The sequence below is a fragment of the Arctopsyche grandis genome, chromosome 3 (assembly GCF_051622035.1).
Source record: "Arctopsyche grandis isolate Sample6627 chromosome 3, ASM5162203v2, whole genome shotgun sequence".
In the NCBI taxonomy this organism is placed as follows: domain Eukaryota; kingdom Metazoa; phylum Arthropoda; class Insecta; order Trichoptera; family Hydropsychidae; genus Arctopsyche; species Arctopsyche grandis.
In genome coordinates, this window is record NC_135357.1 from 25387360 (window position 1) to 25409141 (window position 21782).

A 21782-nucleotide genomic window follows, 5' to 3' on the forward strand; every position below is an offset into this window, starting at 1 on the left:
CTAGCTTCAGGCTTTGAATAATTCTGTTCAATACTGATAAAGAAATTGCTCACGGAAGCGAGAATTGAATGTACACATACATAATATATATTCTACCTGTCAAAACATAAGCTCTGGCAATATTGCATATAAACCTACTTGTCTTCAGACGTTGCAAGATTTTGTACTATATACTACATACACATGTCTGTATATTTTTACACCGTATATATGTACATATACAATTTCATTTTAACTCTATGTTTACTTTTTCATGCCGTCGGTGAGTTTAAATTTAAAATATCGGAGGAGAGAGAGAGAGAGATCGGTTAATTTGTGAGTCTGATTCAGTCAGTTGCAGCATCGCTGTGAAGTGGCAAAATGCAACTCGACGTAAGCGGATTTATTTGATATGTTCGCGAAACCGCAAGGTAAATTTCAATATAAAATAGTGCATTATTGGAAACGTGCACGAAATTATTTTATAACAAACTTCAAACCATGCATACGGTTTCACGAGAATATTCTAGTGCTTCTATGCACGTATGTATGTACATATGTATTTATGTAGTTACGTGCAATTTCAGCTTCGCTTAGCTTTCTAATCATGGTGCTCTCTACTCAGTCTACCGCATTTGATATTATAATATAATCTCATGTACTTGTACAAACAAATGGAGTATACTGTATGTAGAATAAGTTGAAAATTATTAGCTGGTGTTATTAGTATGTGAATTTAATTTTTTTCTCGAATTAATAAAAATTCTATATGTATGTATGTACATATTTGGATATAATATTGCGCAATATGGAAAGCAAAGATTTCGAATTTTTAAGCTCATCCATTTTTTATGCCATCAACTTCTTCGTCGATTCAATCGTATCGACTGTAATTTATTTATCATTCAAAATATTCACATTTGGAATACATTGGCCTGAAAGTTAACCGAGCTAGCTCAAAGTTTCTTACGCTTTATTATTCTATGACACGGAAATATGTCTGGTTTTAAGAGTGAAATTTTGCCCATGCTATTTTTAACGTAACAACACATTTATGTTGTATTTTCAGATTCGTCGAAAGATCAATATGCAATGAATTGATAGAATAAGTGACTAAATTCAGCAGCATTCCACTTCGCTTCAATTTTTGCCAATTTGGTAATTATTTTGCCTTTTTGATTATTTCTCATTATTCACTTGGGTGCGTTCAATTTATGTAAATGGAAACTTTGTCTTCAATTATTATATTTATTGTACATATCTGGTCTTATACATACATGCATAAAATATGAATTTTATTTTTTATTTTTAAATGCTTTTTATTATTACAAAATTATGTTCACAATACATCTTATATCTATTTTAATAGCTACTAATCTACTGATCATTTTCTATTTTACAATTTAATTTAATTTAGTTAGTAATCATAGTATTATTGTATTCAAATGTTAATGTACCAGATAATAGGAAAAAGAGCTCAAAAACCTATTTACAATTCTTATAAATGCTCATAATACATCAAATACATAATATTAACTAAATACTCTCTAAAGTCGATGATCTAGAACAGATTGTGTTTAGGTAATCCAAAAGATTAATCTGATCACCCTTTAAAATACTGAGTATAAAAGAAAAACGATTTTTTTAGACTAGATTATTTTGACCGCCGGTAAAAGTTATCAAAATTTAATTAACTGTTTCTCGATCGATGAACTAAGATAAACGGTCCTTTTGATGTCACTTTAATTTTTTTTATCTATTTGAGTCTAGTAAAACTTTTAATTGACTCCTCGCAAGAATGTATTTTGATATATTTACGCTGTAAACTGATATTTAAAGTTCATCGCCGAGAGTCTGTGAGTGTTTATACATTACATATGTATGTATATAGTGTATGTATATATATAATAATAAAAGCAAGGTATTCCATATTAAAATTTTCGCTATATTCTCTTTTAGGGCGTATTGTTTATGCTAAACTTTTGTGTTTGTATTAAAAGCGAAGTTAATATTTTCAATAGAAAAGGCAAACTGTTTTCGGTAACAAAAAGCGGCTGGTAAAATTTTGCAAAAAAATTTTGAATAACTTGTTATATTTTAATGAAAATGATTGTTTGATTTACTTGTGAATCGCGTATGCCTTTGCAAAAAATCGTTTATGAAAACAAAAGAATTTAAAAAAAATTTTTTCATTGTTCTTATTTTGTTATAAATATTAAATACATATATAAAATTATTTATGACACAAATTTATATTTTATTTTAAATGAACTATTTTACCGATTTTAATCGAAATTATTGGTGCATTATAATATTTATCTTAGTATATTTGAATATTTTTATATTCGTTTGTTAAAAATTTTTTTTTTAATGAAAATCCCTTCACTAATTTTCATTTTTTTTCTGATTTTAAAATGCAATAAAAAAATATTGATTTCAGTCAAACGATATATTATTTTTTTTCATCGAAAAAATATGTATGGATGATGATCTAATTTCCTATTACTATATACAATTCAATGTGATTAGCCATTAAATTATATACATAAAAAAATTGATTGTACGTACGTATATTGTATATGGAGGCACGTGGCAGACATGCGCCCCCATACACTTCCGCTATTAGTTTGTTCTGCTCTGCTTTCTGGCCATTGGCAGGTTATTGTTTACGTAGAAGCGCGTGTCTGAACCATGGGAAATCTGCTTATCTAATTATGAGCTGTATAGTTACAATTTGCACTTGTGCAACCCCTTCCGTATAAAGGGGAAATGTTAGTATTTTGCCAAAGTTTATAAAAATGAAGAGACGGTTTATTCGTGAATACATATTTTATAGGTATGTACATATGTTGTTAGCATGGCGATTTTCTAAATATTATATAACGTCATCGCCGTACGATATTGACGTAATGTACCGTTTGTATAATCCTTTGTAAATTCTATTAGCGCAAAATGCCACTTTCCCGTGTCAACGAATTTTCATTAGCCATTTCATCTGCCTCGACCTCTTATTCCTCTTAATTTTGATTTAATTCATTTGCACAACGATTTGATAAATAAGATTGTTTTTAAGGAAGAAAATTTTTGCCTTTCGCTCCGAAGACATTATGAGAAGGTATTACTTCCATTTTTTCTATTTATATCAATATAAAGTACTAGTGTTGTGCACGTTGATTTCAACGGGTGGTTTCGAAAAGGAATTGAAACACGAATAAAAATAAAGTTAATGAAATTGAAACGACTGGTTTCGGAAAAAAAATGATGCACGAATTACAAACTATGTTTTGTGCATCGCCGACGCACCAACGCCTTCGCCCCCAGCGCCCCCGATGCCTCCGGCACCCCGGGGCCCTCGCCCTTGGCGCCCCCGGTGTCTCCGACACCCCGGGGGCTTCGCCCCCAGCGCCGCCGACGCCTCCGGCGCCCCCAGCACCTCCAACACAAAGGGCTCTTCGCCCCCAGCCCCGAAATGAAAAAAAAAATTTAAATTTTATAAATTTAAAAAATTTAAAAAATTAAAAAACTGAAAAAAATGAAAAAACTGTAAAAAAATGAAAAAATATTTGGTTCCCCGTACTACACCCGTTGTCCGTCACATATTTACCACCATTATTTTTATATATAGTATTTTTGTTGTATAGACATTGATAACGATTTTTCGAGTGGTTTAATAAAGTTTTAGTTAATTAGGAACAGCGAACTTTGTTTCTCAAAAGTTTTCAAAACGAATCATACGTGAATAATATTATTCGAATATAATTGTTATTATTATTCATATTCAATTAACTTGTTAAATTCGTAATTAATGAATTACCCGACGGAGCCCGAGATACTTGTCTATATATATATATATATATATATATATAAATATATATATATATATATATATATATATATATATACATGTAAAAAAATCAATGTTTATCTGTTTGTCCATTTCGTATGCGTTCCTATACCATTCAACCGATTGCAATGAAACGTACAGGAGCTATTGTGTGTATGCCCGCGATGGTTTCTGTAAAAAAATATCGCCCAAAAACGGGAATGGAAACGAAAAAACGGGGATGAGTGGAATTGCAACCCAATAATTTCAAATGTTTTCGTGTCGCCACCTGCGTTGTTAGGATAAAATAAACAAACAATCGAATAATTTCAAATGTGTTCGCCGCCTGCGTTTTTCCGATAAATGGAAACGGGAACGGGAATTGCATGCGTTATTGCAAACATGCCGGGTTCAGCTAGTTTTATGTATATAAAAAAAATATTTGTATATTATTTTTAATCATTAAAAAGTCATCAATTCTATGCATATTATGAAATATCTAATGCTCGCGTCTTATAATTTCAGGTATAAATAAGCATCAGACTGGAGCAAAAGCAGCGAAGATTCAGGAAACTGCACGGAATAATTGAAAAGGTCAGTTATGTTATATATGTATGTACATATGTATCTATTTCAAGCATACATTAAATTGCATAATCGCTGCACTTTGGGCAGACCAGAAATGAGCTTAACGAGTTAGCACGTAGCTGTAGTGCCCTGGATTAAAACGGAGTTGTTTGTCAACAAGATTAGTTGTAAAATCACCAACGTCGGTGGTTACATATGAGCCAGACCGTGGACCGATCCTATGGAGCTTACTCCGAAGCTGAGCTTTCGTCCACGATCCGACCTTGTTGACACACCATGAATACAAATGGAGAGTAATTTTATTTCGCCAGTAGCAATCAGGGAACATGACGTGCGAGTTTTGCTTCCTCTCACCCTTAAAACTGTCGAAAGAATTGCGCGTCAACTGCCAGTATGTATGTATGTATGGGAGATGTTCAATTACTATCAGGAAACTGCTGTCGACATTGTATTTCACGTTCGCTTCGATTCGTATTAGCTCTCTCTCTCTCTCTCTCTCTCTCTTTCTCTTTCTCCGTTTGCTATTTATTGCAAATGATAGATGCACGAAATTACTACGTGCTATTGATATGGCAATCGCTCCGTAGAGACTGCTCGGTGTATCGAGTTGAAAATTTATGATTAAAATGGATAAAAGATGTGAAGTTTTATTGAAATCCCAGTATTTTCAAAATTGTATCGCTGATTAATTATTTATTGTGTGCCCCCACTTTTCAATTTTACTTTCAATAGATTTGATTTATTGAAATTTTTACCTTTGTGACATTATTTTTTTTTTTTTTAAATAGATATATTGCGTCATTCTGGAAAATTATGTAATTACAAATAGTGCAGCATTTTTATTACATAAATCGCTGTATTTCGAGACGCTAATGAGAAAACGAAATTAACGATTAATTAATTAATTATTTAATCCACAGAGACGTCTATGGATTTAGACGTGTACTTAATTTTTTTACATATTGTACATAAATCAAATTCAGATATTTGTAAAATAGCGGGTAGGATGGTTTTTGCCAATTTGATGGAGGAACCGTTTCAACCGGCAAACTCTGATAAGAAACGATCGACATGGAGTCACAGATATCCAAGTCTGACCAGAAGCATTAAAGATTAGCACGGAATCGAACCCGGTAACCTCTCGCTGCTAAACGCAACGCAACCACCAAACCGTACTGCTGACTGTATAAAATGAATCCATGTATAACATAAATCCTTAATGCGCCACGATGGTTGAAGATATAACAAAGACAAAAAAAATGTATACAGACAAAAATACATTTATAAATAATCATAAAAAAACTAGTGCATAATAATAATAGGAGATAAAGTAAAAATATAAAATAAACAGGATACACACAGATCTACAGCGAGAACCAATATATGTACTATGTATGTATGTACATATGAATGTACACATAAGAACCAGTCATAAATTCAAAATATCCCCGCGAAGCCTTAATGAAAGAGCGAATATCAAAATTACATTCTTACATCACATACAATTATAAAAATAATGATGAGTGCAGGCTACCAGATATATAGGTTTAAATAATCTCCGATTATGCTCACTGACGTGGAAAATATCACATTCAGGCATACCAGCAACGATTTTATTACATACCTCCTTTACGTTTCATTTGAGAAGTCGGATAGCTCTTAAGTTAAGATATCATGAAGTTTTGTGACCGTGCAAAAATTCAACTTCAAGATTTTGATCAGAATCAATCACTGATCACGGTCGCATGGTCTGAAATTGACATTAATCTGATAAACGGAAGTAGAACTTTTGTCTTGTGTGAGTTTCCCTTCATTAGCGCGCAAATTTGTATTAAAAATGTTCTCATGGCCGGTATGCGTGAATGTGTATTGTCAGTGTCAGTGCTATTGTCGAATTTTGTTTTTTATATTTCTTATATTCCACAAATACATATATGTATATAGAGTTATGAGTTGGACACATCCGATTTTTTCTAATGCCTCCAATTTATATTTTTTAAATTGAACATTTATAGTGAAAATTTAAACCCATATTGTTCGTTCAATATACATAATATATGTATACTATTCGTCCATTTACTGAGCTCACTTGTGGCCTTTCTGACACCCTTTTAAAATACATTTTCTTGAGTACCATTCGAGTACCTCCTTTGTCCACCTTTTGTCTATTCTTCTAGTTACATATGTACGTGACTCGCCCATTGGCATTTCAATCTCTTCACTCGCTCCACTATGTCAGCTACTCTCATCATACTCTCACACATGTGCTTTGTTTCCTGTCTCTTCGTTATAGTGAGCATACAACTCCATTGAATTTATTGCACCTTATCTTATATTTTGGTATTTGACATTTTTAGTTAATGTAATATTTTATTTCTAGAATATTCTAAGGAAAAAAGCTGTTGGTTCAATAAATCCGATTATTTAATTAAATCCCAGTAATAAGTCGTAATTCGTTCCCTTTTAGATGAGTTTCGATTGTTTTCATTTGATAAAAGGGATGTGGGGCTTGAAAATAAAGTGATGTGCCGAACAAAGTGTTATTCTAGAATCAATATATGTATGTACATACATACGGTTTATTTGATTCTATTCGCCTGTCAAATGTATATATTATTCATCTTTATCATATTGATGAATGTCGTGTGTATTGTGGAACCTTTTCAAGGATGGTATGTTTTATTAAAAGGAACATAAGATATTTTTATCGGTTTTAATATCCTTGCTGAGGGCTTACGGCGTAACTTGAAAATTACCCTGAGGGAAGATTTATATCGTAAGGGTACGAAAGGGCGTGAAGAAAATAAAAAATGTATATTCACCCTATTAAGAAGAAATGCTGATTGTATATTCTCGTATTCCTCCATTGTTTACTTCAATTTTAACACAATATATACCGGTGTTGAATTTATTGTTCGGTGACGGTAGCTATTTAATTGTTGTTTTGAATTCGTTTCGAGGGCTGCTCTTCAAACGAATTCGATGCATTTTTACTTCCCCTTGCATTTTCACCGCCCCTGCATTCTCCAATCAACATATAATAAAATGCAATTCGCTTTATTGACTCGAATCCAATTTCGAGCGTGACGAGGACCGCGAGCTGGCTACCCCTGCTCCAGGTTGAAACTCAAGCCAGGCAACAAGTCAACACATTCGCTACCGAAACACCATACGTGCATTTCAATAGGACAATAGTAGGTAAATATTTCGAAATTCGAAATCGAAGTTTGAAAAATTCGACAGTCATTCGGCATATGCCCATCAATTCAAAAGTGCAAACAACGCCTCACGAATTGTATTTTATCTGCATACATAAATATGTATGTATGTGTTCGTATGGAATTGGTAGTGATGACTGTGAACGAATGCACTTTCTGTTAGTTTCATTTCATTTACATAAGAATAGTTCATTCTGCACATCACTGGTAGAGTTTTATATCTGAATAGCACACTAATATGTAGATTTTTTCATTATTTTTCTCCAACTTTATATCATTGAGCGTACAATATTTTTAGTGACTTGTATTGTACCCACACTTTATTTTATTTTGGTATCTGTATTTTTGTATTTAGGTATAAAATACGTTTTAAAATTTAATGAACCCCAAAAACGATACTATGTGTATGTATATAAGGATAATACTTATTATTTTAATGAAAATGAAAAGTAGTCTTTGTGATGAAAATTAATTAGAATAGTTTCAAATATGGTTGGAATTTGAAATTGAATAGTTAAATTGAAATTAAATGGGTCTGCTTAAAAATTACCAAATCAGTATTCGATTCAAAGAGATCCTTTATGGACGACAATGTAATCCTTTGGAAACGGCTTTTACGTGTCGGAACAATGAATTCCAAAATTGAACAACAGTCATTAAAACGAAATACTTTACTGAGATCGAATGCGAAAGGAAAACCTCCACGGTACACTCGACGTCCATTGTTTTATTTTGCCATTCAATTTTCCCCAGAAAGAGAGAGCTAGAACGAGAGCGTGTGAGAGAGAAAGAGATAGAGATAAATATATTTATGTATGTAAGTAGCACACCGAGCAGGAAAATCGCGAGGTGAAATTCGCCCGTTTATCATGCGAATTTTTACAGACGTCGTGTTGAGATTTACAATTTTCCTCTATATGTGAATTTTCATTTGCCATTTTTGTCACGGCTTTTGGTGTGATTTTACAACGTCACTATAGACTCTTGACCTTCTTGAAGGTACTTGGGTTCCCTCGTGAAACAAAATATAAGAAAGAAAGTACATACATACATGTAGTTGAGGTAAAAAATGAGAGCCATCGGAAATCGATACTCCCTGGTGTAAAATCGACGCTTCTATTGTGTCGAGCCTGTTTTAGTTTTTCTTAGCCATAAGGCTATCGCTTATAAGTTTTATATATTATTAATTTTAGCTAAATTTATAACAGAGATTTGAAAGATTTTGTACGGTTTGAAAATGTTTCAATCACAACAAATATACATATTTAGGTATGTTTTTATCTACTGTTCTATAATTTGGCGGTGTGCATTCAAAACAATGGTTTTGTTAAATTGCTGAAAAAATAAAATACCATTTGAGAAAGGTAAAAAGTCTATTGGACGCACATCAAATTTTACGAATATATCATGTGAGACGAAAAAGTATGATTTTTTCTTTGATAATATACCTTTGATACCCTCGACATACATATATCAACATAGATATATTTAATATGTACATGTGTAGTATAAATTTAACCCTGTGATGTATGCTTGGTATAGCGAACGAAAACACTCCGTTCACTCAAAGGCTAAGTAAAAGTACAGAGACGAACATATTTATTATATTATGTGAATATATAGATTGTATGTAGATGAATATATGTAAATTAAAATACACCGCGCGCCACTGAACTTTTCGCCGTACTTTATTCTGCGCAAGGGCGTCACGCCACTCTATAAAGTGATACACGTCACGGCCATTTAATGTTATTTAAATAAAAAGTATATTAAATTCGCTCCTCAAACGGCAATAAAAAGCGTCCTTAGCCCATCTCTGTGCCCAATATTGTTCGCAACACAACAAGAAATTAGTCACGCAGATGGAGGGGATGTTGCGTCGTATGTGAACGGTGTCGCAGCGTAGAAAACATATGATTCGCATTGTGATCAGATTTATTATATAAATAGTAAATACCGTATACTATTGCCGAATAAATACGAGGTATGACTAATAAGCTCTCGAACACCATGGCATGTTTTGGGTTTGCACAGATCGTAGTCTAACGACAATAAATCTGTATATTAAAAATGTACGTATTTTTGCCTTATTCACATATTGTACTGTTTTTAACTTACATAGGAATTACTTTAGGATTTTTGCGTAAATTAAATTACTATAGTTGTTGTTTTACAAAGACTTATTTGATTCTTCATTCATAAATTTATAAGTTCGTTCAATATCAGTGGGATTAACTTTTTTGTATAAGTTTTAGCGCAGTACGGTAAATATCTAATCCAACTATTTATCATTGCCATATGTTAGGGTTTCTGTCGGAGTCGACCCGGGACAAAAATTCTCGGGGATTCACGGATTTTTTGATGTCCCGTGTCCCGGAAATTTTCAACTCGAATCGCGTTAAAAATATTTCAATCAAAACGTTATTTACATGTAATATTAAATGCGAATGTACATATTTATATCCTAGGTTGAAATTATTATGAAGCGAGTTTCTCCTTTTTACTTTATCTATATTGTATTGACGATTCTACAATGGACGAAACTCTTTTAGATTATAATAAAGATGAGAATATTGTGTGTTTGACGATGAATGAAGAGTTAAATAAGGAGTTATCCAAGACAAAACTACAAAATAACAGAAACAAAAATAATCTCGACCGAAGATATATTTTCGCCCTTTTAAACTACAAAAGTAATTTCGACCGAAGCCGAAGGAGTTTTTTGGAAATGTTTATGCCAAATCTAGAAATAGGCTTTTGGATTCTCATTTAAATATTTTAGTATTTTTAAGAAGCTACATACATACATATATGAAATAAATTTATTTTGATAATTACACTTTTTCCAGTTAATTGATATATTGTTTACTTGTTTTTAATATTTTGTAAAGAAATAAATTGTATATATGTATATAAGGTATACAAAAAAGAAATTAAATTGATTTTTTTTTTCATCATGTTTGTCCCGGGATCCTGGGAATTCCGGGAATGATCTCGCGCTCTGTCCCGTATCGAATACTGTATCCCCGAAATCGAAAAAGTACGGGAAATCAGAAACCCTACTATGTATGTATGTACAATGTATTTGTATTATTGATATGTAATCTTGATTTTATATTAAAAGGAACAATTTATCGTATACACAAATACCTTTATTTATATGTCAATTTTTAGCCCCAGTCTGGGTTATCCTTAAAATACTGGCTCAAGGGAGTTATATAGATTAAAAAAATAATAATTTGTATCAGTAACCCACACACGTCGTAAAGTAATTCCATATAACACCATTGATTTATACGAGTGCCTTTCGCGCTCGATCGACTTCTTTCAATTACTTCCATTATTTATTTTTTTGCAACCCTCACCGCGTATCTTCAGGTAAGAAGGTCTCTAAATTGATGCGTGACTCGCGTCTGCTTCACCCCTACTTCATTCGAAGATTTATCGATTATTTCGATTCGCGTCAACAATGCGCGATTCTCGCCGAATATGAAGTGGTCGTGAAGTGCATGAAGTCGTGTGAATCGGTGACAATTTCACGGCGTTTCAGCCTCCAGCTGTACGAGGGGGATGCTCATGTGGGCGCCTCCATGAATGCATCTCGAGATCCTCGAGTGGAAAGTCCGTTAAAATAGAAGACGCCCATTCAGCACATCGATATGACAATGTGTCATTTGAAGATGCAATTTTACGCGGTGTTAGTCGCCACCGCACACTGTACGCAGGTGCTCACTAAAAATCCGTATCGAATCGGAGTAACGTTCGTAGTGTGTGGGATGAGGGCTCGCGCCCCCTACTTTGAGAAGCGCAGCTTTGGCTATTGTGGATGTCTCAGTTAACGGCGCAATTGGTCACGCGTGCGTATTCGCCAGGTGGACGACTAGCGCGAAATCAACGCATTTTAAACTGCTATAAATTTTATATATGAATCCAAATTGACTCGTATGCTAACATTTTTCCGCAATGTTTCCTTAAAAACAGGATATCAGCTAAGCATCAATCTCAGCGCTGCACAGACAGTGTGGCCGTTTACAGATCTGCCTAGACATGCACTCACGCATCTCAAACACTGTAGCACATAATGAGCTGAAAATTTATTTTCAATGCATTAATTAATATAAGGGTTCAGATATGTTGACATTTTAATACAAAGCCATAAACCGGAAGTGGTAGTCTACTTCCGCACAGAATTACGTTTGCATTTCATTTTGCATAGAAACTATACGATTGATATTTTTATTTTATTATATACTAGTGGTTTTACCTGGCTTCACTCGGTATTTGTAATATAAACCGCTTAAACATGACTAATCTAATCGAAAACATTTTATTAAATTTATTTGAATAGTTTTATTTTATATAAATTTATTTGAATACTCATTTGTTTTTTTTTTTTAATAAATTGACTGTCACGAACAAACAAACATATATCTGTACTGTCTATTTCAAAATTATATGTATACCAGAATCCGGCGCTTTCGCCTCCGGGGACTTCGAATTCTTTGAATCGAAAAAAATCGAGTCCGGGCCTATGAATCAAAAAAAAAAAATCGAATGACGTGTCGTCTACGAACCAACGAACGAAGGTTACATACATACATACAAAGTCTCTTTCCAAATTATATATTAGATTGGTGCGCAGTTTACTGGAGTCTGGTTCGTCTATATGGAGTCCTAATTAGTATAATTACTCGCTCGTGTTACAGAGCTTTGACTCCTTAGCCTCACGTAGAAACGCTCAACTTGGTAAGCTTTTTCTAGAAATTCTAAGGGGTGCATGTCATCTTCCAGAAGTTCTGTTTAGCCTCAAACTTTGAGTTCCTGATGACAAAGCCTAATATTTTCATAGGCCTATTGCAAGTATCTTGGACATGAGAATTAAAATTCCAGATATTTGAAAAAGTAATTCGCAGATCCTCGACAAGTGTGCGATGAGCAAGAATATACATATGTATCTTATATTTAAATTCAATGGATGATCGAGATCTGCAAAAAGAGAAAATGTGACTTGCGAATGCTTATCGAAAGACAATTAGAGTAGGACCAAACAACGAGTGAAACTAACTAAATTATTCTGTAACAGAAGAGCATCACATGAAGATTCAACGCACCTGAAAAGTTTCAGATCATCTGCATATAGTAAAAAGTTGCAGCTGTGAAATATTTCCCTAATATCATTAATAAATAAAATGAATAGCAAGGGGCCGAGATTTGAACCATGTGGAACACCAGAACAGGTCAGGTATTCAACCAAAGAACAAATTCCATATTTCAAAAACTGATTCCGACCCTTTAGATAATTAGAAAAAACATAATCAATTAGTTTATGAATAAGAATGGAGTGATTTACTTTGTCAAAAGCCTTTTAAAAATCCATGTAAATAATATCAGTTTGAACATTACTAACCAAAGAATCTGCTACAATATCAGAAAATGACAACAAATTCGTGGTCGTTGAATATTGTGGACGAAATCCATATTGCTGAGCAATAATCATATTTTGGCAATGATTATAAATATATCTATGAAATGTAATTTCTATAATCTTCGCCGAAGAGGAAATAATAGCAACCGGTTGATATTTCTTCTGAAGAGGTTTGTTTGCATCGAAGGGGTAATCAGCTTAGAACTCTTAGACTTTTTGGGGTCTGAGAGTATTACCTCTCAGATGAGTGTTTTTGTTAAATGTTAGGAGATTATGATTAAAATTTGTATAAATATATATTTAACTATCAATTTAATTAATAATTACTGGGAAAAAATATATTAGAAAAGTTACGTTTTAATGATGATACAAAAACCGGTCAAAATTTGTTTATCGGTATAGCAATTGATAGAATCGGCAATAACCTTGTGGCAGAAAATTTTTGCAGTTTCTTATTGTTGAATAGTTCAACTTTAATAATTGATTAAAATCATTGCGGAGTCGAGCAGAGGTCTATTTTAAAAACCTTCGTGATTTTCTTTTTATTTTTACAAAAATTTATATTGGGGGCAATTTGCACAGAAAATTGCATTTTGATAGGAAAAATTCCATTTGCACAGAAAACTATATGATTGATACATATTTAATTATCGTAATATTCGTATTCAGTGGAAAAAATCATATTAACAAAGTTACGTTGCTATTATTAGACAAAATAAAGATACAAGTTTAACGTAAATAACAGACGGTGTGAAACAAATAAAAATCTTCTAAAAATGACGTTTTGGCTGCAAAGTTGTGCAGTTTTTTATAGTTGAATAGTTCAAATTTAATAATTGATTAAAATAATGTCGGATTCGAGTGGAAGTTTGTACGACTCACGAGTCACAAGTTTGACGGACTTTTGACAGTACTAAATACAATTTTATTAACAGTACGTCAAAGTTTAGATATTCAACATCATAAAACGATTTGTAATCAGATCTGTAAACAACCACATTGTGTGCTAAGATTATGGCCTATTCATAATCTTTAGCCGATGTATTTTTCGCTGCATGCTAAAACCGGACTTAATTCTCGTCATCAATTCAACACAAGCTCACCATCCATGTTCCATATTCCACTCGCTAAACAAAGCTAGATTTATACATATTGCGATGAACTATCATTTTACAAAAGATTTAAATGTGGTCTGCTTCTATTAACAAAAAAATTCATCCGCTTAGATTAAATATCAAACTCTCAAAGTTCCATAGAGTTAGTCGTACTACATGTACATTTAAGTATGTATGTAACTTAAAAATATATTTAACATTTACGCTCGGTGCGCTCGTTTATATCGATTCTCTATGCTGGAATAGGACTAGAATATTAACGATAGTTTATACAGATTTTTCAATGGATTCAGTGTATATCTGTGGGTTGGCATGGGGCCCACTTTCAATAATTAAATAAATCTCAAAGAACGTGAGTGAAATACTCAATGGGTAATAAATGTTATCCACTTATAATATTTAAACAATTATTGTTTGAAAAAGTGATTTAACGCTTAATGGGTGACTGGTTGTATTCAACGCACGAAGTAAAATTTTGTAGTTCAAATCTCTGGTAACTTATTATTTGTTCTCAGTTATAGCACTATGTAACTTTGGACAAGTTTTGAATGTTAATCATATAATAAGAGTTTGGCATCATATATTGTAATAATCTTTTCCCAGACTCGTGGTCTAATTTTTAATTTTTGAAACATTAAAATGAAGAACAGAAATATTGACGTTCTTTTTTTAATCTTCACTTATCATATTCGAGTAATTGTTCACTATTGATTTGCCATTTCAACGTGATAGACAGACACATTGTGCGTATGTACATATTTTCTACAATGTGAATAGTTCAAATTTATTTGTGTGTTTGTAAATCTGTCAGTGTGAATAATTTGATATCCATATGTATTTTTTTATGTTCCTAATATCTTTTCCATGTGCCTTTTACAATATAAAAGTATACAGTGCGAGCCGACCTCTACGATAATTACGTCGACCTTTACGACTTGTGTCTTTCATCAAACACGCAAATCAAACACGACAAATCAAACACGACCGCTATTTTCTTTTCGCATTTTCGCGATAATATATCATGTAGTATATGCACATGTAGCAATCTATTACCACCTGTAATGCGATGCTATTTTTTCTTTATATACATAGAGACCAATCTTAAAACAGCTGAATTTTGTATGACGACGTGATACGAGCACGTAGCACGCCACACGGGTTCCATTCTTACAGTACACACAGCATACACATTTCGAGAGGTTTTTCTTCCGAGTTGCAACACTTTGTGCGATTTATGGTGCGACCCATTCAAAGGTCTCTCATTGAACTCCATAAATGTAGCCTCTCTCGACTTTTTGATTTATTGCCCCAGGCGGAATGGCGTGAGGAGAAATCCCGTAGGAAAATGTACAAACACCGTTCCTTCTTACTTTTCCGCCCGCAATTTTCGACGAGAAATAAAACATAAAATGAAAAATAAATAGCGCGAAATCGGATGATCCCTCTGCCAAAGTGCCGCTTTTGTGAATCCCTCGCCTTTGCCATACGAGTTGATGAAACCGGGGCTAGCGATTGGAGTGCTCGTCTAGTGAAAAGAAAAATGCTGCTTATAGAATTAAAATATGTTCCCATGTATGAGAATACATACTGAGTTATATTTGAAATTGTTTTGAAATACATACAAAAATTTGAAATACATTCAAAATTTATATATATATATATATATATATATATATATATATATATATATATATATATATATATATATATATATATATATATATATATATATATATATATATATATATATATATATATATATATATATATATATATATATATATAAAATATTATTATTTATTTAAGTTTAAATTTGGACCATTGTGGCATTACAGGAGTCCCCAATGCGTTACAATGGTTGAACAAATACAGAGAAATGAGAAAAATAAAAGTATTGTATACATATGTATATACATGGACAAGAATACATTTATACATATATACATATCATAAAAAAACCATAGCATTATAATAATAACAGATAAAGTAAAAATATCAAATAATAAAATGCAAATTAGGGAATGTCTTGCATTTACAGCCAGCAACAATACTAATATCAAGTAAATACCAATATCTATATAATATTTATGAGAACCATCCGCAAATAAATAGAATACGTCCCTGCGACATATGTATGTATTACATTAATTACATATGTATGTATGTACATATTAGGCCGATACACCTATTGGGAAGCTTATTTCGTATCAAGGAAACGAAAAATAAAAAAAATTCATCGATTTTAAGCATGTACAATGTATACATATGTAGATTTTTTTTTGATTTCCCATACCAATGTGAGAAATTTGCATACGCGGTCCATTATTTTAAATTAAACTATTATTTAAACAGAAGTTTTATAGTATTCATGTTATGAAATCTGCATAATTTTGTTAATTTATAGCAGAAATAATATTAGCTGTTAATAATTAGATATTCGGAATATATTTAGATAAGCCTTTCAAGTGATTCTCGAAATAACAAATTTCGACCCGTACCAATTCAGATCTATCTTTATTATATGTTCGTACATACATACTCGTATATAGGAATACCATCGGTGTTTTCATCCAAATTAAAGCCAATCGAGCACGACTATCGAGCGGCTATAACGGCTAATAAAACACGTTAAAACGCAATAAATATATTTATTATATACGTATCGCTCGGTGCAGAGTCGTGTCGAATCGTATAAAATTACCGAAAAAAATAATAATACGCAGGATTTTTCCCCTCTATGTATGTATATGTACATATGTATAACGCATCGCGCGAATTAACAAAGTAAACGACGCTTAAAAGGTTAGTATGACGGGACAACAATGCTCCGCAGGGGATACACTCTACATACATATATGAGCGAATATTTTTGAAAAAAAATCCAATTTTGCGGTCGTTTGACCCAATCGGGCATTGTCCCACTTTTTATGTCGGACATAAATCGTAGCCGAAGGAGGTGCACGGCAGGTGATCGTATGGCAACTGGAAAATTGATCATATATTATTTATTTTACTTTGAATGTGTTGTAGAAAAAATAAATATAAACTTTGAATGACATTGAAATGTTATTTTTGTTGGTAATTATTAATGCCAACAGCTTGGCTCGATGATTGCGTTAATGCTAAAGCACCGGGAGGTCGCCGGGTTCGATCCCGTGAGCTGACCTCGATTGAAAAGGATTTATTCCGGGTATAATCTTTAATACTGCTGACCTCAAGTCGATCGTTTCTTACCAGAGATTGGTACAAATTATCCTACCCACTATGTCACCACTATTTCAAACTTTTATAATTAATAAATTTATCTACGAATTTAATCCGCTGATGTCTCGTTAATTTAGAGTTTTTCAGTTTTTCAGCAGTTTCTCGAAATTCTGAAATTCTGAATTCTGAATCATATCGATGCTTACAAACTCTAAATTAGCGAGACATGGTGCTCTGTGATAGATGGTCTGTAAAATTACTCTATAAAAAATTGTGTGGTCACGGGTTCAATCCTTGACTGTGCTGCTTGTCAAACCTTGGTCGTATGTGACTCCAAGGTTGATCATTTTCTATCAGGGTTTGCCAGATTATCCAATTTCATCGAAATGGTTCCCACAAATTGGCAACCCTGTTCTATTTCTCGTAAAATTCGAGTTTACAGCATCTCGAATACATTGATTTATAACATGCTACAAATTTTTCCATAGATGTCTCGCAAATATCAAGTTTTTCAGCATCTCGAAATTCAGCGCTTTATAAAAAAAAGTAAAAATCAAAATTTATCCGTAGATGTTTCAATGATGCGTGAAATTACTTTATAAATTGTTTATCAATGTTTGTAATTGGCCAGGATGGCGCATTGTGGTTTACCTGTTAGGCTTTCCTGGTATAATATATATATATATATATATATATATATATATATATATATATATATATATATATATATATATATATATATATATATATATATATATAAAATATTATTATTTATTTAAGTTTAAATTTGGACCATTGTGGCATTACAGGAGTCCCCAATGCGTTACAATGGTTGAACAAATACAGAGAAATGAGAAAAATAAAAGTATTGTATACATATGTATATACATGGACAAGAATACATTTATACATATATACATATCATAAAAAAACCATAGCATTATAATAATAACAGATAAAGTAAAAATATCAAATAATAAAATGCAAATTAGGGAATGTCTTGCATCTATGTATATATATGTATGTATATATGTATGTACATACATACATACATATATGTATTTAAAAATAAAAAATATATTAAATTACCTTAAATTACTTTTACGTTCAATTAGTACTTGAATAATCAACATCTTCAATTTCTACTTGAATAATAAATATTTTTTTAGTATAAATATGCATTTCATATTATATAATACAAATAAAATTAGGGTTGCTTGTAATATAACTGTTTGAAATAACAAAAAATAAAGTAAAAATACGAGCTAAAGATATTGACAACGTTTTGGATCAAATATGACATTGTAATTATAAATTACATGCTATATATTTCATTAAAAAGAGATTTCATCAAATCGGTATTCGATTAAATCGAACGCTGAAAGTTTTTCAAGAAATATTACTACTAGAAAAGTATTATATAAATCGATCCGTATTTAAAGTAAGGAGAATAACTTTCAAGGGAAATTTTTATCTTTGATACAGTATTTAATAAAATAAAAATAGCTGCGTTTGTAACTCGAACGAAGCCGGATGAAAATCGAGAAATTTCATGCGATAGACGCGATGATAGCATTGAAAATTCACACCGAGTAGAAAATTTAATAGACGACGGGGTTAAATAAATATATTTTGATATCGTATAAAATTATGCTTTGCACATAAAACTAAAAGATGTCCCCGTTATAACGGCGCAAACACATCACATGAGGAAAATTCAGCGTGAAAATGTTCATTAGCGCAGTCCTATGTCTACACTTATGTACGTAGCGTTTCACCCGAAGACCTGTAACGATTTTACGGGGTCATAAGATTTTCACCGTAAGATATGAAAATTTATTTTTTCTTTTTTATGATTCCATCAAAGTGCGATTTTATTTTTATAAAGAATTTATAATTTGAAGTGAATAATGAATGGTGGTTTATTTGTGATATGCTTTGACAGTTCGGAAAACCCCATTTCTTAATGGGTCTCTTTATAATTCAAATTTCATCATTTGATATTTTCATATCGTTTACGTTCCGTGGTGCATTTGTTTGATGTTTTTTGAATTGTTTGGTCGTCTTCAACGTTTATTGTACTTATGCTAATAATTTGAAGTGATTCTGTTCAATTGTGAATTGATATACATATTTAAGAATCGTTCAATAGCACAATTTCCAATTATTCAAAATATAGTATATAAAATATTTCAATACTCGTTTTCTAATTATTCGTTAATGTCAAGTGAGCGAAAATGTTAAAGCATAAACGGTGTTTGTAATTAGAAAATGTTCCGGTTTTTAAAAGTTTCAATTATAATACTGAACATACTATACAGCAGTCTCTACAGTAGGTATCGGAAATTGCTCATAAATACTGAGGTTCAAAACAAACTGGATACATATGTATATTATATTTTATCAAAAGTTTTACGATCGCTGCATACATGCATATGATTTATATTCGACATTTAGGGAATAATTATTTTCAATCGACTTTTTAACGAATTCGACAAGTCCGACAATGAACAAACGGAACAAGTGTCTCCACAAAAAATATAAAACAAAAAACGAATCTTGCATGTGTCACAACACACCCCTTATGCCCCAGATGTTTTCCTAGGTCATAATTACACCGTACTTATCGTCTTCTCTAACACACATATACATACATATGTACACATATACATATGTATCTACAACTGGCTGCACGCAGTCTACATTGACGCACATAAAACATTTACATATAGACTTTTTTTTAAAAATTTCAAAAGGCAAGTTACAATAATTACATATAATAGAAAAATAATAATATTTGTTGTTTTGTTTTTAAATATTATATGGAACTTCAGCGTCAATTCGACGCTTTTTTATTTACGTATTTCGTACCTAACTGTCACTTTCCGAAACATTTTTCGCCTACGGTGCCTTTTTTCTTTGTATTATACAAATAATAAATTTATGTAAAAAATACTTATTTTCACACATCATTTCAAATAAATAAAAAAATGTTTTGAAAAATAAATTTTGCCCAATTTGAAAAATTTAGACAGGAGGGGGAGATACATAACTACACAGCACTACACCACAGAGTACGGGTGCACTCGCCACTATGACATCACGTCACGTGTAAATAGTTCCACAGTGGCCAAAGAAAACCGGTTCCACTTGATACGCTTTGGTGACTTGTACAGCTGTATTATATGAATAGATTGGTTACTGCTGTTTTAAATACGTCACAAAAACATTACGGAACATATGAATGTGTCCATAATATAACATGTAATGTGTTCATAATATAACATGTAATGTGTTCATAATATAACATGTAATGTTTTAAATAATATTTTTCGTACTACTGTTTATTTATGTAAAGTTTGGACCATTGTGGCATTACAGAAATTCCTAATGCGCCACAATGGTCAATATATAACAGAAAAGAAACAAAATAATAACTATAGAAATTAGAGATGACAAAAATATAAATATACACAAAAAAAAATACATTTAACACAATTATAAAAAACTATATAGCATTAAAATTAATTACAGTTGCTGGTTTGAGCTGGACTGGTATAAACGAAACTTTATACGGGTTCATTTTATGTCCTTTTTATTTGGAATGAAATTATTTCCGAATGCGAATAAGTTAGTAACGAAACGTAGTGCGCCGTTGAAGTCATTTTTTTTTAAATTGAAATTAAATAGCAGTTCGTGGAATTTTCCTCACATGGGGTGGAGTTTCATAAAATAATTAATGCATTCGCCCGCTGGAGTGCATTTTCATGTACATATAACCCTTTCGCAACGTTGCACCGCGTCATCCAATTGTCGGTTTAATTGATGATCACGTCGTGATTTTCGAAACAGGTATACGTATCGTTCGTGCTCACACCGGCTCCATTTCGCACGATCTCGATTTTGCATATCATCTGATACCCATCGTCATCGTTCCATTTTTCCGCGGCGGCAACGGGGGGTTAACTAGACCGGCTAATGTTTAATTTGAGGCCAATTTCTCCGTCAAAACGTATTATACGAGGGCTGTGCGAAGCCCCGGAACCGAACTGCCATTATAATGGTATACTTTAACAGGGACGTAGTGGCAAACGCTGTAAACCAGGCGTCGCGCATTGGAGGGCGGCTCGTTAATTAAAACGTTGAGAATTTTATGAACTCTCAATTATAGGGCTTTTTAGCGTGCATGCAATCGAACGCTTGTCGTGTGTCGTACTTAAAGTTTATTATACTGTTTAGCTTTTAATCTACGTATTTATGTATTGTGTTTGCTATGGAAGGGATTCGCTACGTAGAACAGATGTCAATTGCATGTTCATCGAATTTGCAACATTTGTTTATGTAGCTCGATAGTACATATATACATAATATGCATGTATATGATAGGCGTGCAAGATACTTTGTATGATCTTATAATGTAATTGCAAAAG

General features: G+C 32.3%; 1 protein-coding gene across 1 annotated transcript in view; it reads left to right on the forward strand.

Annotated features, from left to right (window-relative positions):
• Positions 1 to 328: 328 nt before the first annotated feature.
• The window catches only part of LOC143923162 (uncharacterized), a 41352-nt gene continuing 19898 nt past the window's right edge, over positions 329 to 21782 (forward strand). Inside the window, exons 1-3 of the mRNA XM_077446706.1 lie at positions 329 to 410; positions 1049 to 1137; positions 4328 to 4396. The gene's annotated coding sequence lies outside the window, so the exon portion shown is untranslated. The remainder of the gene's footprint in view (positions 411 to 1048; positions 1138 to 4327; positions 4397 to 21782) is intronic.